General features: G+C 37.3%; 1 long non-coding RNA gene across 1 annotated transcript; it reads left to right on the top strand.

Annotated features, from left to right (window-relative positions):
* The first annotated feature begins 10,416 nt into the window (after positions 1-10,416).
* On the top strand, positions 10,417-12,079 carry LOC136754068 (uncharacterized). The gene is made up of 4 exons (XR_010817521.1): positions 10,417-10,560; positions 10,828-10,939; positions 11,143-11,217; positions 11,480-12,079. It is a non-coding gene; the product is annotated as an uncharacterized LOC136754068 (long non-coding RNA).
* Positions 12,080-12,579: the final 500 nt, after the last annotated feature.

Raw genomic sequence — 12,579 nt, 5'->3', positions numbered from 1 at the left:
TTCGGCTGATCGGAAGCAGTATGTGTCCATTGAAAATTTCAAATCCCCCTCTGTCTCTGTCAACCAAGGCGTGCCTCAAGGTACCAATGTTGTTTAGTATTTACTTGCTTCCCTTGGGTCAGATTATCTGCCAACATGGTCTTAACTTCCACTGCTATGTGGATGACACCCAAATGTATATACATACCAGACCCACTTCTCAACTCACAGGATATCAAACACTAAACGGCAATAAAACTGAGGTGATGTTGGTGGCATCCAAGGCCCTTCTTAAGAAAGTTGGTAACCTTGTTATCTCCATTAATGACTGTTACATCTTCCCATCATCAGAAATCAAAAACCTGGGGGTCACTCTTTCTCTTGAGCCCCATAACTAAATCTGCTTTTTTTCTCCTCCTTAACGTTGCTCGTCTAAGAACATCTCTCACGGATCTGTTACCAGAGACCCTTATACATGCTTTTGTGACATTACGCCTCAACTACTGTAATGGAGTCCTTTACGGGGTGTCTGGAAAAGCCCTGGATAGGCACTAAACCATGGGGACACATCACTCCCACACTTTATCACCTTCATTGGCTCCCTGTAATATTCCGTATAATCTACAAAATTGTACTCCTCACCTACAAGGCCCTTCATGGCCTTGCCCCTTCATACATCTCTGATCTCCCTCATGTATATACCCCTCCTGCAGTCTCCACTCCTCTGAGTCTGGACTACTCAATATTCCCAAACCAAGGCTTTTAGCACTGCTGCCCCAGAATTTTGGAATTCCCTTCCCACAGTGCAGGGGTGTCAAACTCAAGGCCCGCGAGTCGAATACAGCCCTCCAATGGTTTTAATCCAGCCCCTTTAAAGGTGGTGTATCATTAAGTAATTAGACCCGCGACAGCTTGTGAATTAGGAAATTGCGTGTGAAAATTACAATTCCCTTCAGCCATTGCGAGTTTCATTGGCACGAGGTAGGGTTTTAACAGCCAATCACAAGCTGAGTTGTGGAGCACAGTTTAAAACCTGTATGCTTCGTTTGAAGGGAGAGTTTAGAGAGCACAAAAGCTGCACAAAGTGTCTGAATTTAACCATGTTTAAAAGGTCAAAAACAGAGAGCGATGCTCCTGTTAAAGCGAATTACATCGTATCCCAAGAAATTGCCAAAATGTCAAGGTGTTTCTTTTAAAAGAACTGTCTGCTTAAAGTCAGTGATATAGTGTGTCCAGACAAAAAGCATTTGTTTGCAAATGTCAGTTTCTCACTTAATACCGTTGCTGAGAGAGTAGATGATTTAACTGCTAATCTCAAAGACCAGCTTGCCGAAAAAGCAAGTAATTTCATTGCATACTCGCCCGCTGTCGACGAGAAGAGCACTGACGCAGCTTTTGGATGTTGCAGCAATTCTCGGTACCACCACAGCAAATGACATCTTTCAGCAAGCTGAGAGATGCAAGAACCGAATAAAGTTGCCGTGGAATAAATGTGTGGGTCTGACCACAGAAAGAGCACCTGCGCTGTGTGGGGAGAAAACAGGTCTGCATGCTAGGATGCAAAAAAAGCTACGGGAGGGAAAGTGTCCTGGGTCACTGACAACTTATCATTGCAATCTACACCAGGAAGCATTGTGTGGGAAGGTGCTGAATATGAATCATGTAATGCACACGGGAACAAAAACTGGTCTAGAGGTTTAAATCACTGTCAATTGCAGGCATCCCTTGAAGAGCTTCACGCTGAATGTGGCGATTTGCCTGATCACACAGAAGTGCGCTGGCTAAGTCGGGGCGTAGTCCTCTACGGGGAGAAATCAGACGACTTCTGCAAAACAAAGGCAGACAAGCTAGTCTCATGAAAAAGGTGTCAGGTCTCCTCAACAAATGAACCTCCTCAGAGCAGTAATTAGGTAAGATGTGTGTTTTGAATAATCATAAATGTTAAATTCTAAATAATTAATTTAAATTTAGTGTTGCAAATTTTGTTGAAACGACAGTGCATTATAAATAGGGACGAGCAAATATTTATGCGGCCCTGTAGTGAAACTTGAAATTATCATATGGCCCGTGGTAAAATTCAGTTTGACACCCCTCCCCAAGTGACTTTTACCTCTGATTCTATTCCCACTTAAAAAAAAAGACTGAAAGCAAACCTGTTCAGTCAGGCTTTCCCCTCAGTCTAGTTCAGTTATTTAGCTAAAGGGTAAATCTAGCTTAACCTATTTCATATTGGTTTTAGTCATTGTATCTATTGTTTTATTTTTCTTGTTTTTACTACTTTCTATACAGTAGACGGATTATGAACTGGTTGATGTCTAGGAAACAGAGGGTGTCGATAAGAGGAGTTGCTTCTAACTGGAGTGACGTTGTTAGTGGAGTTCCACAGGGATCAGTACTAGGGCCTGTGCTTTTTCTAATCTATATTAATGATCTGGACTCTGGGATAGTTAGCAAACCTGTCACATTTGCAGATGATACTAAAATAGGCAGCTCAGCAGATACAATCTCAGCAGCTCAGGTTATTCAGTGGGACTTAGATAATATCTGGTTGTGGTCTGACACATGAAATTCAATGTGTGTGAAAGGTATTACATGTAGGTAACAAAAATGTCCACATCACTAAATTATTAATGGACATCAAACGATCATGATGGGTCAAAAATCCTCCTCTCATTTGTAAACCTTCTTCTTCTTCTTCTTCTTCTTCTTCTTCTTCTTCTTCTTCTTCTTCTTCTTCTTCTTCTTCTTCTTCTTATTTCTTGGCAGACGCCCTTATCCAGGGCGACTTACAACATAAGTGCAATACAATGTTTCTAAACATTTACAAACATTGCAGTTGCAAATTATCCACATGAAGAAATATGGAAATATGGAGAATTGCTGACATCTGCTGAAGTCATGGCCAGACTTGCTGAGAATGAAAAGAATAGAATGGGTCAAGAATGGAATGATGACAACACAGAAGAAAGGGGATGCGCCATGAAGACTCTGTATAGGATGTTGAAGAAAGTGTTTTGTGATAATTATATAATGTTTTATATTAATACTAGCATTAGAAGTAGTTTGTATACAGACTGAGCAGATTAGATTTAGCAGGACAAGTAAAGGGTCAACAAGGTTGGTTTGTTAGAATCTCCTGTCAGTAATGAAAGATTACACAGTGCCGAAATAGCCTACAGATGTCTGCTGTGAATTTGTTTATGACTTAATCGTTTCTCAAGATAGGCAGGAATGTTTCTGTTAATGAGCGATTGACACTAGGTAAATGACCACCGTGGGATCGCATCTTCCTAGTGCACATCAAAGACGGACATCTGCTTTTTGGATCCATCACCTCTTCACTTGAGGACAGATCGTAAACGGACCCGGACCTGTATCCTCCGATTGGATGAACGTCCATAAGATGTTACGTCATTTTTCCTATAAAGCTGCACTCATGTTTGTAAACATTAAGTCTCACTGAAGGAGTTTTCCTGACGTGGGGCTTCCGAGCGGCTCGATTAAAGTTCTGTTTGCTTTATCTCCGCGACTTCTCCACTTATTTCCGAGACGGTTCTACACACCAAAACCAGTTAAACCAACCGAGATGGTTAGAGATGCAAAATCACATGGCATACAAGAATAATTAAGGCTTAATGTTACTCTACTGAACCTGTTCTTTTGATTGTGTGTTTAAAAATGTAGGCTCTCAAACTGTTTTTAGATTAACCCTTTGCACTGGTTTGGGCTACAGTAACATGTTTTAAGATTTTAATTGGTGTGTGCCGCTTGCATGATGCATTGAAATTACTTTTATAATAGATTTTAACAGTTGGCACAGCTTTTTCCTGTGGAGAAAATGTATTCAATTGACTTTGTAATGTTTTACTATTAATTAATTAATTAAAATGTGGTAGTAGGGTTATAACATACAGTTAGGTCCATACATATTTGGACAGTGACACAATTGTCATCATTTTGGCTCTGTACACCACCACAATGAATTTGAAAGGAAACAAGATGCCAGAGCTAAAATGATGGCAATCGTGTCACTGTCCAAATATTTATGGACCTAACTGTACATGGGCTTCAATGGTACATCAGGTCCCAGTCAGGACTTTTCACATTTTCACTAATATATGTTTATTTTTATTTTTTTTAATATATAAAAAAAATTGTAATATAATTTCATATGAGAGATTAATCTTTCATTTTCTCATCACTTCTCTTCCAGAAACAAGTGACTTATATTCTTTCAAATATCTCAACTTAGATTTTGGTGGGCTTAAATGGTACACTTATCCCTAAGTCCAACAGTGTTCCACTGAAAATGTTTCTGTCGAATTTAACACTCAGAGCTCATTGAACGCTGGCAATTGTGCTGTTCTCTATTTTCAATTTTACCCTGGGAACATAATTAATAGCCTTAAACTACTCAAGAATCAAGTAAAATGCTCCTGTTCAGCAGCAGACTGATTCAAACCACAAACCCATCATTTCCACAGTGTGCTCATACCGGATCTCCTGTGTAACCCCATGAGTCCTAGAATAGCTGGGTTGCATTCATATCCGCCATCTCTCCCATGTGCGCTGTGGTTTTTGTTTGCTGAGTAGGGACTTGTCTCCTTCCGAAACGTTTCCGTTTAATGATCAATAATTTGCAAACCTTTGCACAATCAAAAAGGATTTCTCCTTAATGTCATAAAGAGAATCACATTTTTGGCAGTTGCAACAGCAGCTCTAAAGTTTCATTTAATTAACTATTGCAGTGTCTAATTCTGAAGAAACAATAGACTTTGCCACCCTTTACCCCAGCAGGGACTTCAACCCTCCATTTATTTGATTTCCATATGTATAATATTGGCTTTATGTTCCAAATATGTTCAAGATTATTGAAATATCTGCAATTAAAATCAAGTTTCAGCTTTTTGTTCCATCTATTATTGCAATAAAACCTCTAAATTCTTAAAACAAGAAAATTAAGAAAATAATATAAGTGCAAAAGTATACATTCCTGTGAGAATTTAATTTTAAAGTCTATAACCAAAGGACTAAAGGAACATGAGTCCAACGTGAGAAGGGGAAATCTGGAAACCAAAATAAAACTTCAAACTAAAAATAGACAGCTGAAAAACCCCTACCTACAGAATACTGGCAAGATTCCAAATGTTTAGCTAACACTTAAAATGTGTTTCTGTGTCACTAGCCTCCTGACATTATAATATGAATAATGAAGACACCACTGCCTACATCCCAAAGCTCACCTAAAACTACACACAGCATTTGCATTGTTTTAGAGTAATTCCTCAATTATTATTTTTTCATGCTGCTGAATTAACTCAGAACAATATACATGTTTTAAAGGTACCTTTACACCAAGGACATTTGAAAGAACTGTATTAAGACTAATAAAGATTATTAATCAAAAGTCTTTGAGAACAAATACTTTAAACATGGTTAGGGTTTTACTTGAATTTTGACAAAGATTTTAGAAAGTGTGTGGACATATATGCATAGTCTTTGTCTGACATTGTAATAAGATTAATTTTGACTCGTTTAACACTTCAGCTACAACAGAAAGGAGAACTTGTGGAAGGATGCCAGTAATTGAATACCAGTAGCTCTGACCTGTGAAGAAATTTGGCAGCTAGAAGGAGTATTGTCAGAGTTAAACAGGAAGTAATTCTGTCTGCCAAATTCACAAAAAACTGATTGAGGTACTGAATAATCAGATACACTAGCCAATACAACATAAAGCACAGATATGGGGCCACATAAATAAAACAGATTTATTAGTATTAATCATATTATTATTATTATTATTATTATTATTATTATTATTATTATTATTATTATTTTGTACCATTGGGTATTTGTTTTTAAACTTTTAATAAAGGGATCGTAAAATTTCTATCGGAAAGTGTTATGGATATGGGCCATGGTCTTTTCCAGACATGAATGAGTCAAACAGAATTCCTCAGTTTCCAAAAGAGGAGTAATATCTCAGATTTTCTGATACATCAAGCAATTAGTTCTGCTTTTGTCACCCTTGAATGAGAAGCTGAAGTCCTTTTTTGCACTGTCAAAAAACGAAACGAGTTGTATTTTGGTGGCTTTGTTTTGGTTTCTAAAGAAGAGTCATGGAAATCTATAAAAGGTGAGTGGTATTAGGAAACTGGTAATTCACCAGAGAGAAAGCCTAAAGAAAGTAAAATAGTAAAGCATTACTACTGTTTTAATGAACACAACCCAAAACCTCCATATTGGTTAATCACGCAGAAGGAAAGCCCCTAAATTCAGATGGTCCTATAAGTGAGTTACTCATAGACTTTGTCACACTACTTAATGATGCATCACACAAGGCTATACTTAGTGTTCCCTTAAAATGAATGAAACAGTTCATTTCAAGATCCATTAAGGAATCTAGATTAAAAGTTTTACACATCTGTGTCAGGGAGGGGTTAATGGTCCCTCCCTGCCTGCTCATGGACTGCAGGTGGTTGGAGTGATTTACCTTAATTGATCAATCAACCCCAGCCACCTGCTATATAAGGAGGCCTCTGCTGCCCATTATGGGAGTTAGTTGGGTTCAGAGTTGGGTTTGGGGGCAAGCAGGGCAAGCAGGGCAAGCAGGGCAAGCAGGGCAAGCAGGGCAAGCAGGGCAAGCAGGGCAAGCAGGGCAAGCAGGGCAAGCAGGGCAAGCAGGGCAAGCAGGGCAAGCAGGGCAAGCATTTGATTGTGCTGTTTTGTTAAGTATATTGGATGTCACACTGAAGTCTTTGACCAGCCTGTGCCTGTTTTCTATACCTCTTTGGTTGGCCCTCATGCCTGTTTACTCTGTTTATTTAATACAAGTCCTGGTTTTCATTACCTATGGTCTCTCTGAGCCTCCATGCCTGGCCACCCCACCACAACATCTTAAACAAATAAGACATAAGTACTTGTGTGTGCATACATATATATGAGTCTAACCCCTTTCAAAATGATTACCTTTTATTTCATTTTATTTGTTATGTAAATGTGTTAATAGTTTTATCTACATATCCTACCCCACAACAAGTGAATAAAAGTACTTTGTACAAAATTAAAAAAATAAAACTGAAATAGCTTGGTTAGATAAGTGTTTACCCCCTTTGTAACAGAAATCCTAAATTAGGTCAGGCTTAAGCAATTGGTTTCAGAATCTCCCACCAATTTAAGTGTAAGTGGCCTCCACCTGTGTTAAATTGTAGCGATTCACATGATTTCTGGATAAATTCCTGATATGTTTGATCTGCTGGGCAGTGCTTTTCAAAGCATATTCTCAACCATGAGCTCTAAGGAGCTTTCCAAAGACCACTGGGACACAATCATTGAAAGGCACAGATCAAGGGGTGGTTATAAATATATCAAAGGCCTTGAATGCCACTTGGAGCAAGACTATTGGACAGGACGATTATTAAAAAATGGAAGGTGTATGGCAAGACCCTGCCTAGAAAAGACCACCCCACAAGAGGTATAGGATTTTATGGCCAAGACTGTTCAAAGTGTGTGTGTGTGTGTGTGTGTGTGTGACAACAAAATCCCAAGCAAGGCCAGGACCAGGGGCACCTGGGGTTGCAGTGGCCACCCTGCTATGAAGCTTGTCCACCTCACTGGCTCCCTCCTCTTGTCATCTCAGAGTGGAACAATTTTTTTTGTTTTTTTGCAGTGAAACAACAAAACCTGGCAGCAGCGGAATTACGACTCTTGAAGGGTGCGGGATTGCATCACTGTTATGCAGCTGAATAAGTGGCAAAGCTGGCTAAATTTGGGTCACATTCATGTAGAGCAGATTCCCAATCTGCACAATTCCACTGATCCCATTGGTAGAGCCGCACAAACCCCTACAGAACTCCGGAAATCTGCGCAACATGAATGTGACCTTATTCTTCACAACAGCACATCACTTTTGGAAACAAACAAACTGTTACAGGTGAGCAAATAATGTCTCAAAACAAGTTTGTCTAATGTTATATGAATGTGTAAGGGCAAACACTTTGAATTTTGATTAATTTGTGAATATATTTGCTAGAAACCATAACAATCGCAAGATACAGCTGTCTTGTTGTCTGCCTTCCCACTCACTGGATACAACTCTCATGAAACAATGTGTTGTGATGTGTGATCTACCTGCAGCAATTATTGTGCTCAAGAGTAGCCACATGGCTGTTTATTCAGGGATTTATTAGATGTGTTGGTGGTATCTATACATCTACAGAGATAAGAAGCAAGTGCTCTGTCATTGAATAACTGTACATATATGTTCAACTTGAGTAGTGTGTTGGAAACTTGGGATAGGCGTTTATTTCTTTGGTAACAGTATTGTGAGTAATATCTGTCACCTGCGGTAGATCTTAATAAGGGATACTGTGGTCAAATGTTCAATGTATCTACTTTGAGATGTGAGATTGACTAATTTTATGCATTACTCATTGGAACTTTTTAAAAATCTTTTAAGATGGGATAAGAGGAGGAGGTTATACCACAAGCGAGTGTTAAGTGACCTGTGAGCAGTAGAGGTCATGTTTTCTACTAACTGTTCCATCAGCCATTCCAGATATTTGCCACCAATTGTTTACCTGTTCTGATGATGAACTAAGTGTTTATGGAATAGTAAAAAGGTGACACATTGGGATATGCACTGTGCAGATTTAGACGAGATGTTTAAAATGGCTGGGGGTAATGTTACATGGAGGAAGGATGTACAGGATTTGAATTCACACAACTTCACAGTCTAAAAGGTGAAATGTATGAAATTGTTCGTTCTATCATTATTTGACCAACTATTGTGTTCTCCTAATCACTTTATTATAAGGTTACATTTAGAACAATAGAACATAAAGTTTACAAACGAGAGGAGGCCATTCAACCCATCATGAACGTCTGGTTTATATTTATCGACATTACATTTATTGAGAAACATTGACTCATTGATTGAGTGCCATAAGTAGCTCCCTTTACCAGTTGTACACATTTTTGTCGATAATTGTTCCACCCAAAAATAACAACTGGACCCATCTGGCCACTCCACAAATCAGACCTTTATGGTACAGAAGAAAGCCCACCTTGAATCCAATTTGATGTATGGAAAATCGAAAAGCTGTGGCATGACTTGAAGATTGTTGTCCATCAACGCTTCCCAAGGAACTTGACAGAGCTTGAACAGTTTTGTAAAGAAGAATGGTCAAATATTGACAATTCTAGGTGGTAGAGACCTATCCCAACAGGCTCGGTGTAATTGCTGCCAAAGGTACTTCCACCAAATTTTAACTCAAGGGAGTGGAGATATTTCAATTTTGTATTTTCACTATATACACTTCCGGTTAAAAGTTTTAGAACACCTACATTTTTCCAGTTTTTATTGAAATGTAGGCAGTTTAATGTCTCAATGTCTGAAATTAAAGCATAGAACAAATAAACAATTGGAGATAAAAAGCTGACAAACCCCTGTGGTACTCTTAAAAGGACACTAAATCCATGTGCTTCTCTTTAATCCCATGTGTACTCTTCAATGTTGTTTGCCAAGTGCCAAGTGGCGGGTGACACGGAAACTGTAAATCAGATGTGTTTGCCAAGAGAATAAGATTTCAAACGATGTGCGCATTGTAGGAATACAGTGTAACTTCTATGCACAGGAGCTGTGTGTAACACTGCCAAATAATGCTTAAGAGTATGTAGTAACACATTATATAACTCTGAAATGTACATTATTTTTCAGTTTTTGGTAACCTAAACTTTTTTATTAACCTCTGGCAGTTTACCGCTTAGCTTTGTTCATTTCAGGTTATTCACTGGACTTCAACTGCTTAAATTTCAATAAAAACTGGAAAAATTGGGGTGTTCTAAAACTTTTGACCAGTAGTATATATTTTTCACAAGAAAAACTTGTTTCTCATTTACAGTGTGGAGTATGGTGTGTAGATAAGTGGAAAAAACTTGCACTGCAAAACGGTACTGACACAACGAAATGTGATAAAAGTATTAGTATAGAACATGTACCTGAATCAATAAGGGCAAGAGTATCAGATATGACATTTTGTGTTGATTGAAGTCTACCATCAGAGAAAAATAAGCAAGCTGTTTATTAACTCACCCCTGCATTAAAGTCTGCTAATTCCACTGATACAGTACTGTATGAGGTTAAATATTAAATATATAGTACATAGCAATTAAACTCTGTTTATATTTATAGATACAAAATTAACACAATTGCTTAAATAAGAATTAAAGAGCAGAATAACAGCATAGTCTTGCAACCAAATATGATCTCTAAAATTCCACCACATTAACATTTTTGAAGTGTCAGTAATTCCATTAAGAAAAAGACTGGGTAGATCCTCCTGACACATGAATGGTCATAGTAATTACTAATCTCTCCAAACTTCCTCATTTCATCCTATAAGAGATGGACAGTTGTCTGATTTCCTCAGATGGTTAAAGAACACTCCTGCATATCCTGATCATAAAGTAACTATCTCACCTCATCTCATCTCATCTCAACTATCATGCAACTCCTAGGCAACAGCAAACTGGCATTTACATGCTGCTTACTTATAATGGGTTTGACCTTTCATTCCTGTGGTATGTATAAATCCTTTTTTACCACCTTCTCCTAATTCTATAATTTTGTGCTGTTAACGATAGTATTGTACATAGAAGCTTTAATATAAAACTGTATCTTGTATGTGTCATATAGCTACTATTTGTGTCCAATTAGTTTACATATATATATATATATATATATATATATATATATATATTTCGGGGGGAGATTTTAGGTCAGTGTGACAAGGGGTTAATTCGAGGTCTATTGCAAGTAGTGACTGTTATATTACTCTTTTCCCACAGACAACATAAAGGTGCACACCTGCTGTGAAAGCACGAGCAGGCGTATCATTCTCACCCCAATCACAGGCTATGTACTACAGAACAATAAGCCACCATGTGTGGAAGCTGTGATGTAAGAACCTGTCTACTTTCATTGCCAACCATCAACACAAAATAATAAATAATAATCTAAGCACAGACACTGTACCATGGCTTATGCTCAACACAACTAAAATCTTCATACAATTAAAGAGACTGATGTGAAAATTATCTAAAAAAGACATTAAGATCATTATGTATGACTATTTATTCATTATTTTTCCGTCCTCTTTGCAGATTCATAAGTGAAGGAAAGCAATATTGCAGCAATCCCAATACACGATGGGCCAAAAAAAAGATTGAAGAACTTAAGTAAGTCAACAGGATTCATATTAATATACAATCATGACAGACTGAGTCACAAGGCAGACAGAATCAGTCTCCGTGACCTAGTGACGGGATCAATACCGGAAAGTTAACATTACATCAGGCCCAGAAATCTACAGTCCCTGCTTGATATAACTAGCATGTATTTGTGTTGATGCTGTGGCAACATACGGATCTTTTTAGTTTCTACTTCTAGCATTATAAGAATTTAACATGTGGTCTGTTTCTTTCTCTTGATCTTTATCAGAAAGGCGGAAGCTGAAAACCAAAAAGTGACAGAAAACAAAGAAAAAGAAAAAACACCTGCTTCACAATAATATCTCTTCAATCCCAACACTATCTAACTAAGTCAGTCAAAATTTCTGGTTTGAGGTAACTTCCTGGATTGCAGCAAAGCACATGCCAGTGAAGAGAGAACCACAGCTTTGTGGATTCTGTGGCACTAGTTCCTGCAAAGTGCCATAAACACACAAAAGTATCTGCAATATTTGACGTTTCCCAGAAGTGATAAGCTGAAGCTTAGGTAGAAGAGTGTTAAGAAAAGAAAGAATATACAAATTTCAAATTTCAGTTTTCATTTTCTACAAGATATTGTGCAGTTTATAGGATAATACTTGCAATTGTCTGTTTGAGACTCTGTGGGCATTTATCTCCCAGGAATATTTAAAATATGTAAATGAATGGTTACTATATTATAAATATATTTATGCAATATTTATTTTTATACATTCACAGTTTTACACAAATTGCACATTAAAACTATTAAATATTAACTTATTTATTTATTTGTGTTGGTAACCAAGAATATTTTTATTTAAGAACTGTATTAACATTGTAATTATTTATTTGTGTTAAAAATGTAATTAATGTTTATTTATCTGTGTTGTATTGATAATCCAGATAATTGATAATACCTTCATTATTGTTATAAATGTATTTTTTATTTATAACAATAATGAAGGTATTCCTTAAAAGTATATTTAAAAATGTAAACAAGTTTAAAACAAATAATTCAAACATACGTTTTGTATTTTAATATGAGAATCATAATATTGTTTATGTTTCTTTTTGTCAATTACTAATATTTCCTGAGGATGTTTTTTTAATAAACAAATATATTTAAACATGTCCTCACTGTCTTAAATTGTTAATGATCCAAAACATACACCGATCAGACATAACATTATGACCACCTGCCTAATATTGTGTAGGTCTCAAAACACGTCATGGCATGGACACCACTAGACCTCTGAAGGTGTGCTGTGGTATCTGGCACCAAGACGTTAGCAGCAGATCCTTTAAGTCCAGTAAGTTGCGAGGTGCGGCCTCCATGGATTGGACTTGTTT

Source organism: Amia ocellicauda, chromosome 7 (assembly GCF_036373705.1).
Source record: "Amia ocellicauda isolate fAmiCal2 chromosome 7, fAmiCal2.hap1, whole genome shotgun sequence".
In the NCBI taxonomy this organism is placed as follows: Eukaryota; Metazoa; Chordata; class Actinopteri; order Amiiformes; family Amiidae; genus Amia; species Amia ocellicauda.
The sequence above is the reverse complement of the archived record's forward strand: the minus strand, read 5'-3'. Positions and strand labels throughout refer to the sequence as shown.